Here is a 27,032-nt window from a genome sequence, read left to right on the forward strand (position 1 = left end):
CCATCAGTCACGGGGATGGATCCCCTCATGAATGCCTCGGTGCTGTCCTCGCAGTAATGACTGGGTTCTTGCTCGATCAGTTCCTGCGAGAGCTGGTTGTTCCAAAGAGCCTGGAACCTCCTTCCTCGGTCTCTTTCTTCCTCTCTTGCCATGTGATCTTCACACATTTCAGCTCCCCTTCACCTTCCACCATGAGTGGAAGCTTCCCGAGGCCCTCATCAGAAGCAGGTGTTGGTGCCATGCCTCCCACACAGCCTGCAGAACGGTGAGCCCAATAAACTTCTTGCCTTTATAAACTACTCAGCCTCAGGTGTTTCCTTACAGCAACATAAATGGACCAAGACACCTGGCTTGTAGCTGTATCGCTCCAACATCTGCCTCTGTCTTCATAGGGTCTTCTTTCTCCTATGTCTCTGTGCCCAAATTTTCTTCTCATAGGAACACCAGTCACTGGATGTAGGGTCCACTCTAATTCAGAGAGACCCCATCTTAGCCTGATTCCATCTGCAAAGACTCCATGTGCAAATACGGTCACAGTCACAGGTTCTGTGTGGACATAAATTTGCAGGAGACACCATTTAACCCAGTACAGTAATTCTCAAAATGATGTTGAAAAAAAGTCCACAGTTTATTAAGTGAAAAAAGCATACTACCACATGATATAATTTTGTGTAAAAAGAAAAAAAGTTGCTTGTGTGAGCGAGCATGTTACTTGCTGTGTTCTCCCAATGCCTGATCCTTATCATCCGAACTCAAGGACACGCTTCATGAGACAACAGAAAATTCAGGGTCTTCTGATAGTCCCGAAAAAGCGACCACATTAAAAGCTATAGGCCAACATGCTGAATCTCTACTAAACATACAAAAAATCAGCTGGATGTGGTGGTGGGTGCCTGTAATCGCAGCTTCTCTGGAGGCTGAGGCAAGAGAATCACTTGAACCCCAGAAGCGGAGGTTTGCAGTGAGCTGAGATTGTGCCATGGCACTCCAGCCTGGACAACGAGAGCGCAACTCTGTTTCAAAACCCACCCCTAATAAAACTATAGGAGATCCTTTAATACAAATGAATTATATACTGGGAAATGATTGATTCTGATGGGGAAGGCGTGGGCATATTCAGAATAGACAGCTAAGTAAAAATTTTAAAATCAAGAAGGGGCAATAAAAGTGACAGGACAGGCCACGCGTGGTGGCTCACACCTGTAATCCCAGCCTTTTGGGACACCAAGGCAGTTGGATCACCTGAGGTCTGGAGTTTGAGACCAGTCTGGCTAACATGACAAAATCTCATTTCTAGTAAAAATACAAAAATTAGCTGGGAATCGCGATGCATGCCTGTAATCCCAGCTAATTGGGAGGCTGAGGCAAGAGAATCGCTTGAACCCAGGAGGTGGAGGTTGCAGTGAGCCAAGATCGTGCCATTGCACTCCAGCCTGGGCAACAGAGCAAGACACCATCTCAAAAAAGATGTAAATAAATGAAAAACAAAAGTGACAGAGATATTGATGGATAGCTAAATAAAGATGGAATGAGGAGCTAATGAAGCATCTTTGGATGATGTAAGCAGAAACAGGAGTAAATGACAAGGCCTGGGCATTGTCGTAGGGGTTTGGCATGAGGCCAGCTCTGGATGTCTGCGCTACCTGACATTTGGGAGGAACTTCCCCTCCCTTTGCAGCGTCAAGCTGAGTTGTGCAGCAGGCACTGGAGCCTTCAGTTGGAGCTGCCAAAGTTCTGTCACTTTTTGGTTCCCTGGTGGCAAAATGGGAGTTTCCTGAGCAAACTAAATTTCTCCAGTGGAGGAAGGTAGGAGAAACACATAGCATTAGAGGAAAGTTGCTGAGTTTTAAACCCAAATCTCATTTCTATGATGGCCTTAGCAGACATGCAGACTTGACTTTTGAAAGACACACACCTGTGTATATGCACGTACACACACACACACACACACACACACGTCATCTTGTGTGATTAGTATGTGCTTAGCCCAGCATTAAGGAACCCTCATGGGCCAGACCATGTGGGTTCTAATCCTAGCAGAGCCACTTGCTAGGGTTTACCCCTGGGCAAATTACTTAACCTCTCTGTGCCCTAATTTCCTCACTTGTAAAACAGGGTTAAGATTATTACCCTCTTCACAGGGCTTTACAAGGCCTCATTAGCTTCCAGTATTAATGATTTTAAGTGGCTTCATATATTTAGTTAATTTTTTCTTTACAGCAAATATTCAGCAAGGACAAAACAATTGGGACTGGACATGGTGGCTCACACCTGTCATCTCAGCACTGTGGGAGGCGGAGGCAAGTGGATCACTTGAGTCCAGGAGTTTGAGATCAGCCTGAACAACACAGTGAGACCCTGTCTCTACAAAAACTACAAAGTTAGCTGGGTGTGGTGGCACCTGCCTGTAGTCCCAGCTACTCGGGAGGCTGAGGTGGGAGGATCTCTTGAGGTTGGGAGGCAGAGGTTGCAGTGATCTGAGATCACATCACTGCACTCTAGCTTGGGTGACAGAGTGAGAGCCTGTCTCAAAAACAACAATAGTTTAGATTTAGAAGAAAGAATATTAGGCTGAAAATCTGGAGTGTTGAGATGAAGTTGAGTCTTCAGCCCTGTTACCGCCTCACTGTGTAGTGAGCACGGGTCACCCTCCATCTCTGGGTGGGAGTTCCTCATTGCCAAATGCAGGTCTTGGAGTTGACCTGAGGTTTCTTCATGGTGCTCTAAGGTACTCACTTCAGGGAGAAGAAGACAAGGAGGAAGTGAGTCCCAAACAACTTCTAAGGCAATTCTGATTTTTAAAAAAACTTTCAACTTTGAAATCAGCATTGATTCACATGCAGTTGTATAAAATAATGCAGAGAGATCCCATATATAGCCCTCACCCAGTTTTGCATATCTTGTACAACATCACGACCAATAAATTGACATTGATGTGATCCACTGACCTCTTCAGATTTCACCAGTTTTCCATGTGCTCATTTGTACGCATGTGTGAGTTCAGTTCTATGCAATTTTATCACATGTAGATATGCGGGACCATCACAGTAAAGATACAGAACAATCATTACAAGTATACCTTTGTGCTACCCTAGTAAAGCCACATGTATTTCCCAGTGTCCTTGCTTCCCTAATCCCTGACAATCCCTATTCTGTTCTCCATCTCTATGATTTTGTCATTTCAAGATTGTATCAATGGGACCCTGCAGTACAGGACCTTTTGAGATTGGTTTTTTCAGTCAGTTAAGTTCCCTTGAAATTCTTGCAAATTGTCTTGTATTTCAGTGCTTTATTTTTCCTTCTTATTGCTGAGTAGTATTCCAGGAGCTCTTATTTTTACTGCTACACATATTGGTCTTGCTTGAGAGATTTCATTTAAAGAAAGGCTTCCTCAGCTCCAAAGAAATGTTTGAGAACCATTGAATAGAACAATTAGATTGCAAAATTCTAAGACCCTGGTTATGACATAGATAAAGATAATCTCTACATTAAAATTTGTATAGCTGTTTCCATTTAACAGTGAAATAAATCCCCTGACCCTCATAGGCATAATTTTATCTAACCTTGGACAGAAACAAGAGAGAACAGGATTGAGAGAGAGAGAATTTACTCCTGGGGGAGAATTAAAGACTTTCCAGTCTTTTAAACTTAGGAGAAAAGAACATCTTTAGTTATCTCTGTTAGTATAACTTATGTTCAATTTTCCTTCTCTTTTCATTCCATCATTGCCTGGTGGCATTTTCCCTCGATTCCCCAAACGCTGTTCCAAAAAAAAAAAAAGTCACTTAAAAAAATTTTTATCTTTTTTTTTTTTGAGACAGAGTCTTACTCTGTCAGCCAGGCTGTAGTACAGCAGCACAACCATGGCTCACTACACCCTCAACCTCCGGGTGCAAGCGATCCTCCCACCTCAGCTTCTCGAGTAGCTGAGACTACGGGCATGCACCCCCACGCCTGGTTAATTTTTGTATTTTTTTGTAGAGAGGGTTTTACAACGTTGCTTAGGCTGGTCTCAAACTCCTGGGCTCGAGCCATCCTCCCGCTTCAGCCTCCCAAAGTGCTGGGATTACAGGAGTGAGCCACTGCCCCAAGCCTCAAAATGTTGAATTGTAAAAGCCAGGAATACATTTCATTTCTTGACCTTTCGGTAAGAGAAAAGCCTGCTGTGTATTTTGGATGGGGAAATATAAAGACATATTCTTTTCATGGAAATGAAGCCTGGGCTTCTTGTTAATCACTTGAGATGACTGCAGAGCAAATTATAAGCAATAAAAATAAAACTATTAAGTGTTTATGTGCCTTGGTTCTTCTCAAGTTCCTCTCCCAAGCATTTAAGCTCTCCAAAGTCTGTGAATGAGGATTCAGCATTTGATTGTGCAAACACCAGGACATCAGATGCTCAGATAGAAAAGGAATGGTGTCCCAGAGGTCAACACAATTAATATGCACTTCATAACACCTCATGCCTACACATTTCTTGTGGCCATTATGACTGCTTGTCAGAACACGAATTATGGGTTAGGCCTAGTGTTGTGAGGAAGACAGATCATTTCTCCCCAAGGTAAGATTTCTGCTCTAATTTCTTTCCTTCGGTGCCTCTGAGTTATCACCCTCTTCCTCCATGTGTGCCAGCTCTTCTGGACTTTCCTCTTTGTCTTTCACCTCCCTGTTCTTCCTTCCTCCAAATGCCCTGAAAGGCAAACTTGAAAGAAATTAACAAGTATTCAAGAGTTTAGAGATGCCTGCCTCCCTTTTATTTTTATTTTTTATTTTTTTGAGATGGAGTCTTGCCTATCGCCCAGGCCGGAGTACACTCGGCTCACTGCAACTGTTATAAGTTTGCAATTTGCCTAAACTTGGATGGGTTTCACCATTGGCTCCCAAGGGCAGGAATTGTTGTGTATATATATATATATACACACACACACACACACATCGATATATATATATATCGATGTGTGTGTGTGTTTGTGTAACAGGCAGAATGTGTGTGTGTGTGTGTGTGTGTATATATATATATATATATATATATAGAGAGAGAGAGAGAGAGAGAGAGAGAGAGAGACAGAGTTTTGCTCTTGTTGCCCAGGCTGGAATACAATGGCATTATCTTGGCGCACTGTAACCTCTGCCTCCTGGGTTCAAGCGATTCTTCTGCCTCAGCCTCTTGAGTAGCTGGGATTACAGGCGCCCACGACCATGCCCAGCTAATTTTTTGTATTTTTAGTAGAGACAGAGTTTCACCATATTGGTCAGGTTGGTCTAGAACTCCTGACCTCAGGTGATCCACCTGCCTTGACCTCCCAAAGTGCTGGAATTACAGACATGAGCCACCGTGCCCGACCTGTTGTCTTTAAATTTATTGCCCTATTTTCAGTGCTTATATGCTTGTCACATCGTAGGCACTAAATATTTATTACATGAATTTGTTAAATAAATTTACCAAAAAACATGCAGTTTTGAAAGAATGTTTTGGATGTGAAAGAGACACTTTCTATCAAAAATATCAAATCATTTCTCAACACATTTATATATATATATATATATATATTTTTTTTTTTGAGATGGAGTCTGGCTCTGTCACCCAGGCTGGAGTGCAGTGGCCATATCTCAGCTCACTGCAAGCTCCGCCTCCCGGGTTTACGCCATTCTCCTGCCTCAGCCTCCCGAGTAGCTGGGACTACAGGCGCCCGCCACCTCGCCCGGCTAGTTTTTTGTATTTTTTAGTAGAGACGGGGTTTCACCGTGTTAGCCAGGATAGTCTCGATCTCCTGACCTCGTGATCTGCCCGTCTCGGCCTCCCAAAGTGCTAGGATTACAGGCTTGAGCCACCACGCCCGGCCAACACATTTATATTTGACCACATATTCTGTGCCAGGAATTTTAAATGATAGAGCAATAAATAAACTCAGTCTAGTACAATTAAGAATATATATTTTAGCACTCTATTTTGTATGGTAACCTTGATGCAGGGCAGGCCAGCCCCAGATTGGAGCTCAGCCCTGCTGTGTTCTTTGCTTCGCCCAGGAAAGAATTCAAGGGCGAGCCAGAGGTAGAAGAAAAGAGCTTTACTGAAGCAGCAGTGTTATAGCCCAGGCTGGGTTACAGCTCTGTCACTCCTCCTGCAGAGCAGGGCCACCCCATAGACAGCATGCTGAGACTAGCAACTCAGTAGTTCTATAGTCATACTTATACCTACTTTTAATTACGTGCAGATTAAGGTGTGGATTATGCAGAAACGTCTAGAAAAAGGGTAATAATGTCTGGGGTGTGGAGTCATTGGCATAGAAAGAATGGTAACTCCTGGATGTTCCCATGGCAATGGTAAACTGAAACGGCACCCTGGTCAGTGTGTCTTATGGAAAGCTGCTTCCGCTCCATCCCTGTTTCAGCTAGTCGTCAACTCGGTCCAGTGTTTAAGCCCTGCCTCCAGAGTTGAGTCCCATGTCTTACATCATCCTCATTTAACTTAATATAAGTTATTCTAATCTGCGTCTTCCAAGTCATTCCTCAAGGTGAGAATGACTCTCCCCTTGCCTTTTTTCCTTCAGATGGAGAAACTGTGACTCTGAGAGACTGTCCCCTACCAGTAAGTGGCAGAGACTTCCACCCAGGTATTTAGAGACCAGGCAAGTGACAGGGACTAATTTAAAGCTTTGCTTAAATGTTAGAGCCCCGTATACAGCTAGTTCCTTCCCATATTTGAACACATGCAAATTGTGATGGTTAATTTTATTTGTCTACTGGACTGGGTGGAGGGGTGCCCAGATACCTGCTCAAACATTATGTCTGGATGGGTTGTGAGGGTGTTTATGAAAAAGACTGTCATTTGAATTGCTGAACTGAGTAAAAAAAGATTCACCATCAGTCACGCACCATCCAATCTGTTGAGGGCGTGAATAGAACAGAAAGGTAGAGGAAGAACCAGCTTTCCTGGTTCTCCAGCTTGCAGACAGCATGTTGTGTGATTTCTCGGCCTCCACAATCACATGATAAATCCCCTGCTATATGTCTGTCTATATCATATTAGTTCTGTTTCTCTGGAGAACCCTGTATACTCTCAGTACACCCTCATGGAATTATTACACAGATACCAACTGAACATCCACTAAAGGGTTAGGTGCTTCATGGAAATTCATAGATAAGTAAGACATGACCCGTGCTCCCAAAAAGCTTACAGATGAGTAGTGAACCTGACAGATTCAAAGTCAAATTTGCTACAAAGACAGGATCAACGTGGAGGGGAAAGTGAATATAGCTTGGTGTTTGTAAACAATGTCTTTAAGGTCAGACAGCTCTGTGACTTTAGGTGAGAAGCTCACTCTCTGAACCTCAGAAAAGTGGACTTATTGAAAATGCATAATCCCTGTGGATCACTGAGATGATGATGTCACCCACTACACAAGCTGATGTAAGTGGCACACTTAGCACAGCACCAGCCATACTTATAAGCTCATGATAACTGGTATTAGAAGTAGTCTGGAGAAAGAAGCCCTCCCTCTTTTTTTCTATCAGCAAACCTAGTGTGTATTAGATTGAACTATATATAAACGTGCTGCTTTTGTAGCTTAAAAGCATTCAAATGTCAAAAATTTCATGTGGTTCAACCTAATCAGATTGTTCATTGGGAGGAATTGATAGACAAGTCTATAAACAGGGAACGAAGTGTCTTAAAACTCAGGAAAACCAGGGCACTCTGATTTGCTGTGACCATTTGGCTCAGTGTCCCCTGGACTGGTCACTACCCTGCCTCCCTCTCTGAAACCTCCCTCTCTGCTCAACTGGTGAGTTCCCAGCTACAAAACTTCAAGAAAGGAAATACCAGTAGCTGTAAGAGTGTCACAACTTGGTTTTATGTGGCAGTAACCAACCCCTAGCCAATTGTAGAGTTTGGCTAGCAGTATACTCCACACCTTGTTAAAAAAATCATATAGAAACTTCTGTGTGAGTTCATTGTACAGCACTTGCTACTTAGGAGGACCACTTGCTGACAGGGCAGGGAGGTTGGGCTTTTAAAAGCAAGTTTCAGTAAGGGGTTGGTTTCTAATTGACCAGCAAGTATCCCTACTGAGGTCAAAGAACAGATGTTGGGCAAAGAAGGTACCTAGGGTGGAGAATAGGAAAGGAAGTGGTGCACCGTTTGCTAAAACTTTAAGAAGCATAAAGGTCTATTTTCTCATCCTGGCTTTCCCTGGCTCACTGGGTGATTTGAACAAGTTGTTTCCCCTACTTGAGCCATTATTTTCTCTTTTTCATAATGGAGCTAAAGAGTAAAATAGCTACCACAAAGGGCTGTTGGAAGAATTAATTAAAATAATGTGTGTAAATTACATGGCACATTCGTGGTTAATATCATTTTTCCAGTGTCTGATGTGTGCCAAGAATCATACCAGGAACTTTACATTTATTTTTTCAATTAATTCTTGCAGCAACTCTATGAGGTGAACATACTTATATCCATTCTGCAAGAAGAAACTGCATTCAGGCTGGGTGCAGTGGCTTATACCGATAATCTCAGCACTGTGGGAAGCCAAGGTGGGAGGATTGCTAGGACCCAGGCATTTGAGACCAACCTCAGCAACAAAGTGAGACTCCCATCTCTACAAAAAAAAAATTAAAAATTAGCTGGGCATGGTGGTACACACCTATAGTCCCAGCTGCTTGGGAGGCTGAGGAGGAAGGATTACTTGAGCCCAGGAAGTTGAGGCTGTAGTGAGCTGTGATCACATCAGTGCATTCCAGCCTGGGTGATAGAGCAAGACCCTGTCTCTCAAAAAATAAACAATAAAAAATAAACTGCATTCAAAAGGTTAAGCCACCTATTGGAAGTCATACAGCAAAAAAAAAAAAAAAAAAAAAGAGCAACAACTAACAACTAGAATTTGAATCATAAAGGAAGATTTGGATTTGGATAACTTGGAGGGTTAACAGAAATTGCTGTTTGATTGTCTCTTTAAATCCCAGTTCCAATTCAGTGACACTTGGCACATATTTATCATGCTCAGACTCATTGCCGGGTGCTCTGTTAGGTGAACGCAACATGATCTCACACTCACCTGTTGAAACTTTCAGTGACTTGTGACTAAAGTTTTTAAAAAGTTAAAGACAGCACCTAAATGAAAATAAGCATGAGGGATGTCCCGACTTATTTCTACAGCTGCATGAAAGAGCTTCTGGAACATTCTAGGAAGGGAGTGTCTGGTGGCCTCTGCCACCCACCTGCTCCCTATGGACAGATAAGAACAACTCTCTGGGCTAGTGGAGAGACGTGTAAGTTTCAATTAGCTCACTTTTATAGAGCATATTTCCAGAGGCATACTTTTCGACACAAGTGGGGCGCCCCCCATGTGCATGTGCAGACCCCGGGTTTTGGACGGTCGTTAAGGGAGGAAGCATTGCCCAATGCAGGCACTAAAACAGGCGGAGACACACGGGCTAATTCTCCTGCCCTGACCCCCACTTCTTGCACCTGGAAAATTATAACCTAGAAACAACTGGCTCTTTAGTTGTGGGGAACCACCCACAGGCTGAAACAGCTTCCTATGCCCAAGGCTGACCAGTCACCTCCTCTTTCCCCAGCCCTCGCCCCCAAGCAAGGAAGCAGACTAGCTGACTCTGAACTTTCTTTTAGGTGTCCGAAGCTAAGATACACCCTTCTAGCATTAGGAAGAAAGACCATTTCCCTCATCACCTGTATCACACCTCATCACCTGTATCACACTGCTGTAAAGAACTGCCTGAGGCTGAGCCTCATAGCTCACACTTGTAATCCCAGCACTTTGGGAGGCCGAGGTAGGCAGATCACATGAGGCCAGGAGTTCCAGAACAGCCTGGCCAACATGGCAAAACCCCATCTCTACTAAAAATACAAAAATTAGCCAGGCATGGTGGCTGTAATCCCAGTTACTCAGGAGGCTGAGACACCAGCACTGCCTGAAAAAAAAAAAAAGAAAGAAAGAAAGAAAGAAACTGCCTGAAACTGGGTAATTTATAAAGGGAAGAGATTTAATTGACTCACAGTGCAGCATGGTTGGGGAGGCCCCAGGAAATTTACAATCATGGCAGAAGGCGAAAGGGAAGCAGGCACCTTCTTCACAAAGTGGCAGGAAGGAGAAAGCAAACAAGCAAAGAGGAGAAGAGCTCCTTATAAAACCATCAGATCTCTTGAGAACTCCCTCACTAACAGGAGAACAGCGTGGGTGAAACCACCTCCATGATCCAAACACCTCCCACCAGGTCCTGCCCTTAACACTTGGGGATTTTGGGGATTACAACGTGAGATGAAATTTGGGTGGGGACACAGAGCCAAACCGTATCACCACCCAAAGATATCAACCGTTAGAATGCTACCACTTCTAGGTTTCTATATTTTCTTTTTAATTTTGCAATACATATTTTCACAAGTCATTGTCTTTTTTCTTTCAAGATTGGATATTCTTTCACAAAGATAGTATCTCTGTTTCTGATTATTAAACATTGCACTCATCCCCACTAACAATGACAAAACATCCATTACATGATGTGATACTACTTGGGGCCCTACAATATTAACAGCAAACACTTAAATTCTTTATATTACTATGTTGAGTATGTTCTGAGCACTCTACACTGAACATAAGGACTTACTTAATCCATACAGCAACTCTATGATATGACTTTTACTATTATACCTAACTTACTGGTGAGAAAACCGGAGACAAGGTGATATATCCAATACGTGATAGAGCTGGGATTTGAACCCAGGGAATCTTCCTCCAGACACCATGCTGTCAACTAGGATTAGACTACCTCTCAGATTGGCAAACTTAAACTAGTGATGATAACTAGAGTTGATGGGGGTATGGAGCGACATACCTTCATGAATGCAGATGAGAGGACAAAGTGGTAGAAATTTGTGCAGGGCAGGACAGGCACAGTAGCTGACGCCTATAATACCAGCACTCTGGGAGGCTGAACAGGGGGTGGATTGTTTGAGCTCGGAAGTTTAAGACCAGCCTGGACAACATGGCAAAGCCCCAACTCTACAGACAGTACACACACACACACACACACACACAAAATTAGCCGGGCACGGTGGTGTGTTCCTGTAGTCTCAGCTACTCAGGAGGCTGAGGAGAGAGGATCACTTGAGCCTGGGAGGTCGAGGCTGCAGTGAGCTGAGATCCTGCCACTGCCCTCCAGCCTGGGCAACAGAGTGAGACCCTGTCTCCAAAAAAGAGAAAAGAAATTTTTGGAGGGCAATTTAGGAGAATTTATAAAAAATGTATACATTGGTTTCACCTAGCAACTTTGCATTTTAGACTCAACATCTAAATCATAGATATCCACCAAAGAAATACACACACACTGTCAAGGTTCACTGCAGCATAGTTTGTATAGGAAAACTTTGAATAATTAAATTAGTGAATATATGCCATGAAAAATTGATGGCTAAATCTTGACAAACATATATCAAAACAAAGAACTCAGGTATAAAGAAAAGGACTGATGCTCAGTGCTGTGCCCATTTAAATATAAAATTAAGGTCAAAGAACTATGCTAAGAGTAGATTTTAAGTGTTTTCACCTCAAATAAATCAGTGAGGTAACACATATGTTAATAATTAACCTGGTTTAGCCATTTCACAATATATACATATTTTAAAACATCATGTTACACATCATAAAGAGATATAATTTGTATGTATCAAATAAAACTTTAAAACTTTAAAACTTTAAAAAGAGCTATGAAAATCATGATTACAAAAAATAAAATATTCGTGTTACAAACATTGACAAAATAGAACAATATAACTAAGAGGTCAGGATGGAGGGAGGGAAAGTGAGAAGTAATAAAGAATACTCACTTCTTAATCTTTTCAGGGATTCAAACTGTCAAATATTGCAATTCGTCCTATTTATTTATTTATTTATATTTTAGAGGCAGGGTCTTGATCTGCTGCCCAGGCTGGAATGCAGTGGTGTAAACATGGCTTACTGCAGCCTCAATCACCTGGCTTAAGCCATTCTTTGGCCCCAGCCCCCCGAGTAGCTAGGACTATAGGCATGTGCCACCACCCCTGGCTACTTTTTTAATTTTTATTTTTATTTTTATTTTTATTTTTATAGAGATGGGCGTCTCTCTATGTTGCCTAGCCTGGTTTCCAACCCCTGGCCTCAAGTAATCCTCCCACCTTGGTCTCCCACAGTGCTGGGATTATAGGTGTGGGCTACTATACCCATCCTGAAGTTTGTTTCAAACATGATTCTAAGAACTCAATATTTTTCATGACCTTATTGTCTTTATGTAGATTTTTTTAAAGAAAAGGCTATCTTTTGTGGTCAAGAAAGTTGTACTAAATTTCTTCCCTTTTCTTTTTCTCCTGTCCAATGAATTACTTTTCTTTAAATTAAATAAAACATATTGAATGTTTTATATTGAAAAATTTCCCATTATGCTCAGATTGTGGTCTCCAAATACTAATTCACACTGAAAGGAACCAAGGCTTCTTGGCTAAATGACTGATTACAGGTTGGGGGAAGGAAATGGATGGGCAGGGGGCATATTTTTATACCAAAAGGCTGGGAAGCTGTTAAAAACTCCTGAGGTCTGAACAAAGGACTCGGAAGCTGATAGGATAGGCTCTCACTAGCTAAAAATGAGAGAATTTGAGCATAAATAAGGATAACACATTGAAATACATTAAATACATTTGAATTCAAGAGTTCATAATGACACTCAAGAATTCACTAATTCCTTTTAGGGGATGCTAGGAAACCAACTCATTATTTTGAAAATTGAAAAATAAAGGAAAAGAAATGAACATTTACCCTGCTTTTCATCTAAGAATGATACCTTAAGGTAATAAAAGAGTATATGTTCATGACAAGCCAGAGCTACACATGAAATCACTATCTATATAAAAAATACAAAAATTAGTGAGGTGTGGTGCCACATGCCTGTAGTTCCAGCTACTTGGGAGGCTGGGGTGGGCGGATTGCTTGAGCCCAGGAATTCGAGGCTGCAGTAAGCCATGATTGCACCACTGCAATCCAGCCTGGGTGACCAAGCAAGAGTTTCTCTCTTAAAAAAAAAAAAAAAAAAAAAAAAAACAGGAATGGAAGTTTCTCTTCACAGAAGTATTCTACACAATTAATGAAGATGCAACAGTACAATTAGAATATCACCATTTTGCACCCTATGAAGTAATGAGTTTTGGCACTGATGGTCAGTGTCCATTAACATCACAAAAGATACACAAGCAGGTGTAATGTACCTTCAAATGGAAGAACAGACACCACCTGTGAAGTAGTTTTGCAAACAAAACCAAAAATTGGACTTGAACCCGATCAAGCCCCTAGGCTTAACTATCAATTCACAAAACACATGGGGGTAAAATGACAGCGCAGAGATTCAGTCAGGAACGTCCAGACTGGGGAAAACTCTATGGACAAAAAGAAAATAACACAATAAATACAAATAAATGGAATCGTATTTCTATGTAGGCCTACATCTCTGTATCTAGCTATAGATAAATATGGAGCTATAGAAACAGATAGCAAGCATCTATAGATCAAAAGTGTCTTGAGAGATATATTAACCAAAAACAACATCCGACTTTTATTTGGATCTTGATTCAAACAGGTTATTAAAAAATAAAAAAGCATGTAGAAATTTTTTTTCTTGAGACAGTGTGTTGCTCTGCTGCCCAAACTGGAGCACAGTGGCGCAATCATAGCTCACTGCAGGCACGGCCTCCCGGGCTCAAGCAATCCTCCCACCTCAGCCTCCCAAAGTGCTGGGATGTGAGAGCCATGGTGCCCAGCTACATTTAAGAAAATTTAAGGATTGGTTAGATACTTGATGTTGTTAGGGAATTATTATGATAACGACACTGCGGTTATGTTTTAAGAGTTCTATCCAGCTTTTGGGTTAATTAAAGATAAATAAATAAATAAATAATAAAAGAGTTCTAGAGTAGCAGTTGCCAACCATTTTGGCACCAGGAGCTGGTTTTGTAGAAAACAATTTTTCAATGGACAAAGCGGGGTGGTGGGGGTGGTGGATATGGTTTCAGGATGATTCAAGCACATTACATTTCTTGTGCACTTTATTTCAATTATCATTATGTTGTAATATATAATGAAATAATTATACAACTCACCATGTTGTAGAACCAATGGGAGCCCTGAGCTTGTTTTCCAGCAACTAGATGGTCCCATCTATGGGTGATGGGAGACAGTGACAGATCATCAGGCATTAGATTCTCATAAGGACCATGCAGGCTATAACCCTTGCACGCACAGTTCACAATATGGTTCGTGCTCCTATGAGAATCTAATGCAGGCTGGGCACAGTGGCTCACGCGTGTAATCCCAACACTTTGGGAGGTCGAGGTGGGCAGATCACCCAAGGTCAGGAGTTTCAGACCAGCCTGGCCAACATGGTGAAACCCTGTCTCCACTAAACATAAAAAAATTAGCTGAGCATGGTGGTGCACACCTGTAATCCCAGCGACTCAGGGGGCTGAGGCAGGAGAATTGCTTGAACCTGGGAGGTGGGGATTGCAGTGAGCCGAGACCACACCACTGCACTCCAGAGCCTGGGCGACAGAGCAAGATCTGTCTCAAAAAAAAAAAAAAAAAAAAAAAATCTAATGCAGCTATTGCCCTGACAAGAGGCGGAGTCAGGTGGTAAGGGGAGTGACGTCGAGCAGCTGAAAATACAGATGAAGCTTTGTTTGCTTACCCTCTGCTCACTTCCTGCTGTGTGGCCCATTTTCTAACAGGCCACGGACAGGAACCTGTTCATGGCCCAGGGACTGGGGACCCCTATTCTAGAGGATTATTAAGGCAGCGAAACTTCTGATTATGATACTATAAGGTGAATACATGTTGTTACACATTTGTCCAACCTCCATAGGATGTACAACACCAAGAGTGATCTTAAAGCCTTTATTTTAAAAATGAGTTCTTATCTTTTAGAGATATATACTAAGATATTAAGTATAAAAACAATATGACATGTGGGATTTGCTTCAAAATAATTGAAGGAGGAGAGGTTGGAAGTATCAATGAAGTAAGATGGCTGTGAGTTGGTAAGATGGATGATGAATAAATGGGGATTTATTTAGCTATTTCTTTATCTTTGATTATGCTTGAAATATTTTATATTAAAATTATACAGAGTTTTAAAATTATACAGAGAATGAAGCCAGGTCCGGTGACTCATGCCTGTAATCCTAACACTTTGGGAGGCCGAGGCAGGTGAATTACTTGAGGTCAGGAGTTTGAGACCAGACTGGCCAACATAGTGAAACCCCATCTCGATTGAAAAGATGAAAACTTAGCCAGGCGTGGTGGCGCGTGCCTGTAATCCCAGCTACTCAGGAGGCTGAGGCAGGAAAACCGCTTGAACCTAGGAGGCAAATGTTGCAGTGAGCCAAGATCATGCCACCGCACTCCAGCCTGGGCCACAGAGTGAGACTCTGTCTCAAAAAAAAAAAAAAATAAAAAATAAATTTAAATAGATACACATATAGAAAATGACTCCATCTATATAAAATTAGTCTATTTATCAGCTAGCCATGGCAGCTCACACCTGTAATCCCAGCCCTTTAAGAGGCTGAGGCAGGAGGATCACTTGAACCCAGGAGTCAGAGACAAACCTGGGCAACATAGTGAGACCCCATCTTTACTAAAAATAAAAATGATAAAAAAAAAAATTAGCCGGGCATGGTGGCAAAAAAAAATTAATTTATCTATCTATATACCCATACACATACACACACAGACACACACGCACAAATGTTTTATAATTGTATACATGTACATATACACGCATTGCTGACTGTCTTCCCATTCCTGAGCCTTATCACTCATTCCTGACACCCCATTCCATTTCAAAACGCCATGCATCTGTAGGAACACTCAGGCATAAGTCTAAAGAGGTAGGCAAGAACCGGATTACAAATACGGTGTTTCTGTTTGCCTTGCTAAAGAGTTTGAACTTTATCCAGATGTCCATGAAGATCCCGTGAAGGACCAGCAGCCTTAGTGGCTGACTATGAGAACAGAGGAAATACGGTGGTAAATTGGGGGCAGCTGAGGAAGAGAAGACTCTGTAATCTGAGAACAAGTTATGGCAAAAAGTGTTCTTGGGTAATCCCACAAGAGGGTCTCAAAATTCATTTAGAACTGGCCTTAACAGAAACCCCAGAACAGAGGTCAGCTCAGCTCATTCTTTCTTGTTTTCTCTGTGGTAAACTCCAGCTGGTGGTCTCAGAGGGAAGAGGCTTGTAAAAATTAAAAATGAAGGGTGTTGAATCCAGCAGTTCCACTCTAGATATATGCCCAAAAGAACTGAAAGCAGGACTTGAAGAGGTATTGATACATTTATATTCATAGCAGCATTGTTTGCAATAGCCAAAAGGCGGAAGGAAGCCAAGTGTTCCCCAGTGGGTAAGCGGATAAACAAGATGTGATATAGCCATACAATGAAATATCATTGAGAGCCAAGGGTGGGCGCCAGTCCTTGAAGGCAAATAACTGTAAACCAGACAAAAAGTAACCTTGAGGTGTTTGGAGAGCCAGGTAGCAGGCAAGCGGGGCTTTTCAGCGTCATCTTTAGAATTTGCAGCTCACTAGCTCAAGGAAGTGAGATGTCGAAGCTGCTACCCAAACCAGTCAAACCAGGGTAAGATAAAGTCTTCAGAGCCCTCTATACATTTGAACCCAGAACTCCAGATGAACTATGCTTTGAGGCAGGTGATATCATCTACATTACTGATATGAATGACGTCAATTGGTGGAAAGGCACCTCCAAAGGCAGGACTGGACTAACTCCAAGCAACTATGTGGCTGAGCAGGCAGAATCCATTGACAATCTATGTCTGAAGGAGCAAAAAGAGGCAACTTGAGTTGGTTGCGAGAGTGTTTGGACAACCGAGTGGGTGTTAATGGCTTAGACGAGGCTGGAAGCACTGCCTTAGACTAGGTTTGTCGTGGGATTTCAGAGATATAGTGGAAATGCTATTCACTCAACCGAGGATTTAACTGAGCCAACAGAACAAGTTGGGAGACACAGCTTTGCATGCTGCTGCCTGGAAGGGTTATGCAGATATTGTCCAGTTGCTTCAGGCAAAAGGTGTCAGAACAGGCTGAAGAAACAATGAGAAGAAGCTGGCTTTGGGCATGATTAACAACACCCATGGATCTCTCCTGTAAAAGAAACAGGAGACAGATGCAGTTCGAACATTAAGCAATGCTCTTGCTATTCCAAAACTTTGTCTGCCAGAAGAGGGTTGGTAATTATTTTTTAAGTACATATGAACATGGCAGTGTTGTACTGTGTTGGAGTAGAACAGGTAAATGAAGGGTTCTTACCTTTGGTTTACCAATAAATGACTGGATTCTTTACTGTATAAAATACATTTATGTTCACCAGAGTAGAACAAGAAGAGATGATTTCTATTTATCAAGCTAAAGGAATTTTATAAATTTTTTCTTTAAAAAAATGAGTGCTGGGCGCAGTGGCTCATGTCTGTAATCTCAGCACTTTGGGAGCCCGAGGCAGGTGGATCATGAGGTCAGGAGTTCGAGACCAGCCTGACCAACATGGTGAAACCCCGTCTCTACTAAAAAACACAAAAATTAACCGAATGTGGTGGTGCACACCTGTAATCCCTATTGGGGAGGCAGAGGTAGGAGAATTGCTTGAACCTGGGAGGTGGAGGTTGCAGTGAGCCAAGATTGCGTCATTTCTCTCCAGCCTGGGAGACAGAGCAAGACTCTGTCTTGGGGGAAAAAAAATCAGGATGGTATTTTGGTTAAACTTCTTTACCTCAAGGATTGGCATATTTTGAATGGATTTTTCAAGGGAGGGAAGGCTTACTATAATAATAAACCAAAATACATAACAGAAAATCATCAGCTATTCTGACAAGAATAAACATTTTAAGAGTCTTTAAAAAAAAGAGTAATATGATTCATTGTTAAAAAGACAGGGATTTCTCTCTTTTTTTTTTTTTGATACAGAGTCTTGCTCTGTCACCCAGGCTGGAGTGCAGTGGTGCAATCTCCACTCATTGCAACCTCCACCTCCCAGGTTCAAGCAATTCTCTTGCATCAGCCTCCCAAGTAGCTGGGACTACAGGCACCCATCACCACACCTAGCTAATTTTTTTCTTTTTAGTAGAGACGGCATTTCACCGCGTTGGCCAGGCTGGTCTCAAGCTCCTGACCTTAAGTGATCCGCCTGCCTTGACCTCCCAAAGTGCTGGGATTACAGGCGTGAGCCACTGCACCTGGCCAGGAAGGAATTTCTGACACATGCTCTAACACAGATGAACCTTGAGAATATTATGCTGAGTGAAATAAGCCAATCACAAAAGGACAAATACTGTATGATTCATATGAGGTATCTGAAATAGTCAAATTCATAGAAACAGAAAGTGGAATGGTGGTGGCCATTGATTAACGGGTATAGAGTTTCAGGTTTGCAAGAGGAAGATTTTCTTTTTTTTTCTCTTTTTGAGATGGAGTCTCACTCTATCACCCGGGCTGGAGTGCAGTGGTGTGATCTCGGCTCACTGCAACCTCCACCTCCTGGGTTCAAGCAATTTTCCTGCCTCAGCCTCCTGAATAGGTAGGACTAGAGGCGCCCGCCACCGTGCTCAACTAATTTTTGTATTTTTAGTAGAGATAGGGTTTCACCATGTTGTCCAGGCTAGTCTCAAATTCCTGATGTCAGGTGATTTACCCGCCTCAGCTTCCCAAAGTGCTGGGATTACAGGTGTGAGTCAGCGCTCCTGGCCAGATAAAAATATTCTGAAGATCAGCTGCACAACAATGTGAATATACTTAACACCACTGCACTGTATGCTTAAAATGGTTAAGATGGTGAACTTTATATTATTTGCATTCTGTGACAGTTAAAAAAAAATTTTTTAAAGGGTGTTGAGTTTTTTATAGTTTTCTAGCCTTCCTTTCATTTTAAATTTCTATATTTTTAAAGGCCTTGGTGCCAACCCAAGATGATTGTGGGGAATGTTATAAATATACATTGGGCTGGGCACCGTGGCTCACACCTGTAATCCCAGCACTTTGAGAGGCCAAGGTGGGCGATTGCTTGAGCTCAGGAGTTCAAGATCAGCCTGGGCAACATGGCGAAACTCTGTCTCTACTAAAAATACAAAAACTAGCCAGGTGTGGTGTCACATGCCTGTGATCCCAGTTACTCGGGAGGCTGAGTTGGGAGGATCACCTGAGCCCAGGGAGGTCGAGTCTGTAGTAAGCCAAGATCATGCCACTGCACTGCAACCTGGGTGACAAAGCAGGACTCTGTCTTAACAAAAAAAATTTTAAATGATAAAAATAAATATAGATTAAATATATAAAACATCCTAGCAAGAGAAAAAAACTATATGTAATATAAAAACATATATAAACAGATTATATAATAAATATTATTATATATGTATATATGATATATGTCACATATACAAACATGCACTTACTTATCCATATATTTATATCAATAAAATAATCTAAACAGCACGTGGTTGGTGTGTGCTGTTTTTAGTACTGGATTATAAAATCATCAACATTTATTTGATTTGGTTGGAGCCGATCATTGAGACATCTCTTCCTGTGAAGAGCCAAATGTAACACTAAAAGGGGGCTGTCTAACTGGGAAAAGGCTTTTGAAAGTTTTCCAGGTCCCATGTCCCCAGTCCTCAATTGTCAGCCATCATCCCGTCTTCACCTAACCTGCAGTAAGTCTGACATTTCAATCCGACTCCTGAGTCTAGGCAGGTAAAGTTATTTACCAGAAAGAAATAAAAATCATGTAACAGTAATAAGTCTATGTTTGAGTACCAGTATTAGAAGTGGTAATATTTCCGATTTGTGCGTGTCTTGTTTGTTACACTGAAAAAAAAAGAAACATTTCATATATTAAACTTGTGGTTTGTCTTAGACAGAATTCCTCCTGAGCGGGGGGATAAAGATTTGAGGGCATTTAATCCATTTGGGAGGTGACCCCTGAAAGTACCACTAGTAGAGCTGGGGAATGAGACAGAGAAGAAAAGAAGCCAATTAATGAATAGGTGACCAGTGTGGGCAGCTGGGACTCAATCCTCCTGTGCTAGGGATAGGCCCCCAAATCTGGCCATAAACTGGTCCCAAAACTGGCCATAAACAAAATCTCTGCAATACTGTGACATGTTTTTGATGGCCATGACGCCCACACTGAAGGTTGTGGATTTACCGGAATAAGAGCAGGGAACACCTGGCCCACCCAGGGTGGAAAACCGTTAAAGGCATTCCTGAACCACAAACAATATCATGAGCAATCTGTGCCTTATGGACACGCTCCTGCTGCAGATAACTAGCCAGACCCATCCCTCTATTTCAGCCCATCCCTTTATTTCCAGTAAGGAATACTTTTAGTGAATCTAGAATCTGTAGAAACAATGCTTATCACTGGATTGCTGTCAATAAATACGTGGGTAAATCTCTGTGTGGGGCTCTCAGCTCTGAAGGCTGTGAGATCCCTGATTTCCCCCTCCACACTCTGTATTTCTGTGTGTGTGTCTTTAATTCCTCTAACGCCGCTGGGTTAGGGTCTTCATGGCCAAGCTGGTCTCAGCAAGCGGTGCCCGATGTGGAGGCTCGAACCCAGGCCAAAGGGTCACTGGTGTGACGGTGGGAGAACGTGGAACTAAGCTGGAGGACATCCAAGTACTCTTAAGCTATCCCTGTGGTGAGTAAGAATGGGAGCTCAGAAGAATCAGAGTAACAATGGGACAAGCGTGGGCTCTGGTTCATTCTACCTTGGAACCTTTTCACACTGATGATGAGGAGGAAGGAGAGTAAAATGAAGTAACAGAAGAGGTAACAGAGCAGGTTTGTTTGCCAGCTAAAGTTAAAGCGGCAAAGGAGGAAGAGGTTCATCCCTACCATTCTGCACCCCCTCCTTATTTTGAAGAAAAAATGTGGCCTGACCCCCCAGATCTTTCTTTTCCGGAGGACACTGGGCGAAAAGTAGTTGCCCCAGTGACTGTTCGAGCAGCGCCTCAAGCGACTGCTCTTAGTTCTATTCAGGCAAGAATTCAGCAAACTAGAAAAGAGTGTGATTTAGAGGCTTGGCAGTTCCCTGTTAGAATACACCCCCCAGATCAACAGGGAAATATTATAGCTACATTTGAGCCTTTTCCTTTTAAATTACTCAAAGAATTTAAACAAGCTATTAACCAGTATGGACCAGGTTCTCCTTTTGTAATGGGACTGTTAAAAAATGTTGCTGTCTCCAGTCGGATGATTCCTACTGACTGGGACCCTCTTACTCAAGTTTGTCTAACTCCTGCTCTGTTCTTACAATTTAAAACTTGGTGGGCAGATGAAGCTTCCATTCAGGCTGCTCACAATGCCCAGGCCCAACAACAAATTAATATAACGGCACATCAACTTTTGGGGGTCGGCACTTGGACTGGTTCAGATGCACAAGTGGTCATGCAGGACGATGCCATAGAGTAGCTTAGAGGAGTGTGCATTAGAGCTTGGGGAAAAAATCACTTCAGGTGGAGAACAATACCCTTCCTTTAGTGCTGTCAAACAGAGACCAAAAGAACCGTATGCAGATTTTATAGCTCAGTTACAGGAGTCTCTTAAAAAAGGTGATTGCAGATTAGGCTGCTCAGGATATAGTGTAGCTTTCCACAATGCTAATCCCGATTTCCAGGCTGCTCTGCAACCTATTAGAGGGAAAGCACATTTAGCTGATTATATCAAGGACTATGACGATATCGGAGGCAATCTGCATAAGGCTACTCTGCTAGCCCAGGCAATGGCAGGACTGAGAGTGGGTAAAGGAAATACTCCATTTCCTGAAGCTTGCTTTAACTGCGGGAAGCAAGGTCATATTAAAAAAGAATGTAGAAAAAAATCAGTGAGTCAGGCCACCAGATAGGGGAAAAAAGAAAACTACTGAGCCTGAAATATGTCCAAAATGTAAAAAAAGAAAAACATTGGGTCAATCAGTGTCACTCTAAGTTTGATAAAGATGGAAACCCGATTTCGGGAAAAGCCATGAGGGGCCTGTCCCGGGCCTCATTCCATACCAGTACATTTCTGGCTCAGGCCGTTCCCTCACCCCTGTGCGATGTCTGTCCCCTGCTGCAGCTGGTAGTGCCGCAATAGATTTATGCTGCACAAAAGCTGTGAGCCTCTGTGTGGGGAACCCCTGCAAAAGGTCCCAACAAGGGTCTGTGGACCCTTGTCAGTGGGGACAACAGGATTACTTCTAGGAAGGTCTAGTTTAAATTTAAAAGGGGTGCAAGTACACACAGGAGTCATTGGTTCAGATTACAATGGGGAAATTCAAATTGTTATATCTACTTCTGTTCCTTGGAAAGCAGAGCCAGGGGAGCGCATAGCACAGCTCCTCATTGTGCCGTATGTGGAAACGGGAAAAGTGAAAGGATTTTGAAGCACAAATAAACAAGGCAAAGCAGCTTATTGGGTGAATCGAATCCCTGATAAACGTCCTACCTGTGAAATAACTACTCAGGGAAAGAAATTTAAAGGTTTGGTAGATACAGGAGCAGACATTTCAATCATTTCTCTACAGCACTGGCCGTCAGCATGGCCAATTCAACCCACTCAATTTGACATAGTTGGAGTTGGTAAAGCCCCTGAAGTATACCAAAGTCGTCATATTTTGCATTGTGAAGGGCCCGATGGACAACCTGGGACTAGTCAATCAATTATAACTTCTGTACCTATAAATTTATGGGGAAGAGATTTATTACAACAATGGGGAGCACAAATTCTAATTCCAGAGCAATTATATAGCCCTCAAAGTCAACATATGATGCATGAAATGGAGTGTATCCCTGGTATGGGACTAGGAAAAAATTTGCAAGGTTTGAAGAAACCGCTTCAAGCAGAAAGACAAAGCTCCCCCCAAGGTTTAGGATATCATTTTTGATGATGGCCATTGTTAAGCCTCCAGAACCTATATCTTTAAAATGGTTAACAGATAAACCAATTCAGATAGAACAATGGCAGCTAAGTAAAGAGAAACTGGAGGTTTTAGAAGACTTCAGTAATGAACAATTAGAAAATGGACACATACCTCCAACATTTTCCCCTTGGAATTCCCCAGTTTTCATAATTAAGAAAAAAATCAGGTAAATGGAGAATGGTGACAGATCTTAGAGCCATTAATTCAGTTATACAACCTATGGGGACATTATAGCCAGGATTGCCTTCTCTTTCTATGATTCCAAAAAATTGATCTTTTGTAGTTATAGATTTAAAAGACTGTTTCTTTACTATCCCCTTAGCTGAACAAAACTGTGAATGGTTTGCATTTGCAATACCTGCAGTAAACAACCTGCAGCCTGCTAAGCGTTTTCATTTAAAAGTGTTGCCACAAGGCATGTTAAACAGTTCGACAATCTGCCAGACTTATGAAGGGCAAGCAATTGAACCTACTCGTAAAAAATTTTCACAGTGTTACATTATTAATTATATGGATGATATACTTTGTGCTGCTCCCACTTGAGAAATATTACTCCAATGTTATGATCACTTGCAAAATTTGATTTCTCATGATGGTTTAATTATAGCTCCTGACAAAATTCAGACTACTACTCCTTACTCCTACTTGGGGACCTTAGTAAATGACACTACCATTGTGCCACAGAAGGTAACCATACGTAGGGCTCAATTGAAAACATTAAATGTCTTTCAAAAATTACTAGGGGACATTAATTGGATACAACCTGCTCTAGGCATTCCTACCTATGCCATGAACAATCTATTTTCTATTCTTAGAGGAGATCCTAGTCTCACTAGCCCTTGGCAATTAACAAAAGAAGCTGAGGCAGAGCTGCAGCTAATTGAAAAGCAAGTCCATAAAGCTCAAATAGATACAATAGATCCAGAGAAGACTCTAGATTTGCTAATTTTCCAACTCAGCATTCACCTACTGGTGTAATTGTTCAAGAGCAAGATCTTGTAGAGTAGCTTTTTCTTCCACGTCCTAATTCACGGACTCTAACTCCTTATTTGGATCAAATCACTACTATGATAGTTAATGGGAGAACTTGGATTGTTAAATTACATGGATATCATCCTGGAAAAATTATTGTCCCTCTCACAAAGGCACAAATACAGCAAGCTTTTATAAACAGTCTTACTTGGCAAATCCATTTAGCTGACTTTGTGGGCATTCTCGATAATCATTTTCCTAAAATGAAACCGTTTCAATTTTTGAAATTAACTAATTGGATCCTTCCTAGAATAACTAAATTTAAACCAATTGAAGGTGCTGAGAATGTTTTTACAGACAGGTCTAGTAATGGTAAAGCTTCTTATTCTGGTTCGAAAGGTAAAGTTTTTCAGACGCCCTATACTTCAGCTCAGAAAGCAGAGTTTGTAACTATAATTGAGATATTGACTGCTTTTAACATGCCTGTTAATGTGATTTCTGATTCTTCATACGTGGTTCATTCCACACAATTAATTGAATATGCTCAGTTACGATTTCATACAGATGAACAACTGATGACTTTATTTACCCAATTGCAAACAGCAGTTAGGAGTAGAATGCACTCTTTTTACAACACTCACATTAGGGCTCATACACCTCTTTCAAGACCCTTAACTGAAGGGAATCAAATGGCTGATCACCTAGTTGCTAATGCAATAACTAATGCTAGACACTTTCACAATTTAACCCATGTTAATGCTGCTGGTCTCAAAAGCAGATAGAGCATTACCTGGAAGGAAGATAAAGCTATTATCCAGTGATGCCCAACTTGACAAATGGTACATTCCTCATCTTTTACAAGAGGAGTTAATCCTCGAGGATTGCAACCTAATTCTCTTTGGCAAATGGATGTCACACATGTTCCCTCGTTTGGGAGACTAGCTTATGTACATGTATGTGTGGACACCTTTTCTCACTTTGTCTGGGCTACATGCCAATCAGGAGAGTCTTCTGCCTGTGTTAAATGTCACCTTTTGCAGTGTTTTGCAGTGATGGACATTCCAGCTTCTATTAAAATAGATAATGCCCCAGGCTATAGTATCCAAGCTCTAGCTACATTTTTCTCTAGATTGAATATTAAACACATTACTGGCATCGTGTATAATTCTCAAGGACAAGCCACAGTGAAAAGAGTGAATCTCTCCCTGAAACAGCAGTTGCAAAAGCAGAGGGGTAAAACAGGGACTGTGGGACACCCCAGATGCAACTGAATCTAGCATTATTAACTTTAAATTTTTTGAGCCTGCCTAAAGGCCAGATGTTATCAGCAGCTGAACAGCATCTACAGAAACCAGCTGCAAAGACTGAAGCAGAACAACTGGTTTGGTGGAGAGATCCAATACCAAAATTTGGGAAATAGGTAAAATAACAACTTGGGGTAGAGGTTATGCTTGTGTTTCTCTAGGACCAAATCAACAGCCAGTTTGGATACCATCAAGATACCTGAAACCTTATCATGAACCAGATGCTAAGGAAGAGATTCAAGGAGGATCCCGAGGACCGCCCAAGTTGCATCCATGTTGAGACTGATGCTGAGGAGGAGCCCAATTGTCACGAGCAACACCCATCGAACACAGCCACCTACTTGGGGACAGATCAAGAAGCTGTTGCAGATGGCGGAAGAAAACCTGAGGAAAGCAGGACAACCAGTCACAATGAGTAATTTAATGGTAGCTATGATAGCGGGAATCACCATTGCCATGAGTATGGGCTGACACAGAACAATTATACTTATTGGGCATATTTATCAATCTTGGCTGGCAATAATGTCTGGATGTAATCACTATGACACAGTTACACATGCTTTCTAATCTCAGTATTCACCATCATGAATCAGCTCCTATAATTGAGGCATACCGCCCTCAAAAACCTATTTGTAAACAAAATTGAACCTGGCCAGAAAACATGAACATACTAGTTTGGCAAGACTGCATTGCAGAACAGGCAGAGGTGCTGAACAATTATTCCTATGGAATCATTATTGATTGGTCTCCTAAGGGAATGTTCAGCTTGAATTGCACCTCTCATTGTGTGTGCCACAGCCACACTGTGTTCAGCTGGTCTGAATAAAACGGTCAGATAGTAGAAATGATAAGAAGTATGGCAAGACTTCCTGTTATCTGGAAATATGGCGGTATAGTGGCACCTCAACCTCAAATGATATGGCCTGCTGTAGGAGCTAAACATAAGGATTTGTGGAAACTATTAATGGCTCTTAATAAGATCAAAATTTGGGAAAGAATAAAAAAAATCTAGAAGGACACTCTGCAAACTTGTCTTTGGATGTTGCAAAATTAAAAGAACAAATATTTAACGCATCCCAGGCACACCTGACCTTAATGCCAGAAACTGGAGTGCTTGAAGGAGCTGCAGACAGATTAGCAGCTAGTAACCCATTAAAATGGATAAAAACACTTGGAAGCTCTGTGATTTTAATGACGATTGTGTTATTAATCTGTGTTGTTTGTCTTTGTATAGTCTGCAGATGCAGATCCCGAGTCCCGCGAGAAGTAGCTCACCATGACAAAGCTGCCTTTGCTTTCACCGCTTTCCAAAACAAATAACGAGGACATGCTGGGGATAGGCCCCCAAATCTGACCGTAAACTGGCCACAAAACTGGCCATAAACAAAATCTCTGCAGCACTGTGACATGTTCGTGATGGCCATGATGTCCACGCTGAAGGTTGTGGGTTTACTGGAATGAGGGCAAGGAACACCTGGCCCACCCAGGGCAGAAAACCGCTAAAGGTGTTCTTAAACCACAAACAATAGCATGAGTGATCTGTGCCTTAAGGACATGCTCCTGCTACAGATAACTAGCCAGACCCATCCCTTTATTTCAGCCCATCCCTTTATTTCCAGTAAGGAATACTTTTAGTTAATCTAGAATCTATAGAAACAATGCTTATCACTGGCTTGCTGTCAATAAATATGTGGGTAAATCTCCATTTGTGGCTCTCAGCTCTGAAGACTGTGAGACCCCTGATTTCCCCCT

General features: G+C 41.9%; 1 pseudogene; it reads left to right on the plus strand.

Annotated features, from left to right (window-relative positions):
• The first annotated feature begins 15,756 nt into the window (after positions 1 to 15,756).
• Positions 15,757 to 17,544, plus strand: LOC101019783 (annotated as a pseudogene).
• Positions 17,545 to 27,032: the final 9,488 nt, after the last annotated feature.

Source organism: Papio anubis, chromosome 9 (assembly GCF_008728515.1).
Source record: "Papio anubis isolate 15944 chromosome 9, Panubis1.0, whole genome shotgun sequence".
Lineage (NCBI taxonomy): Eukaryota > Metazoa > Chordata > Mammalia > Primates > Cercopithecidae > Papio > Papio anubis.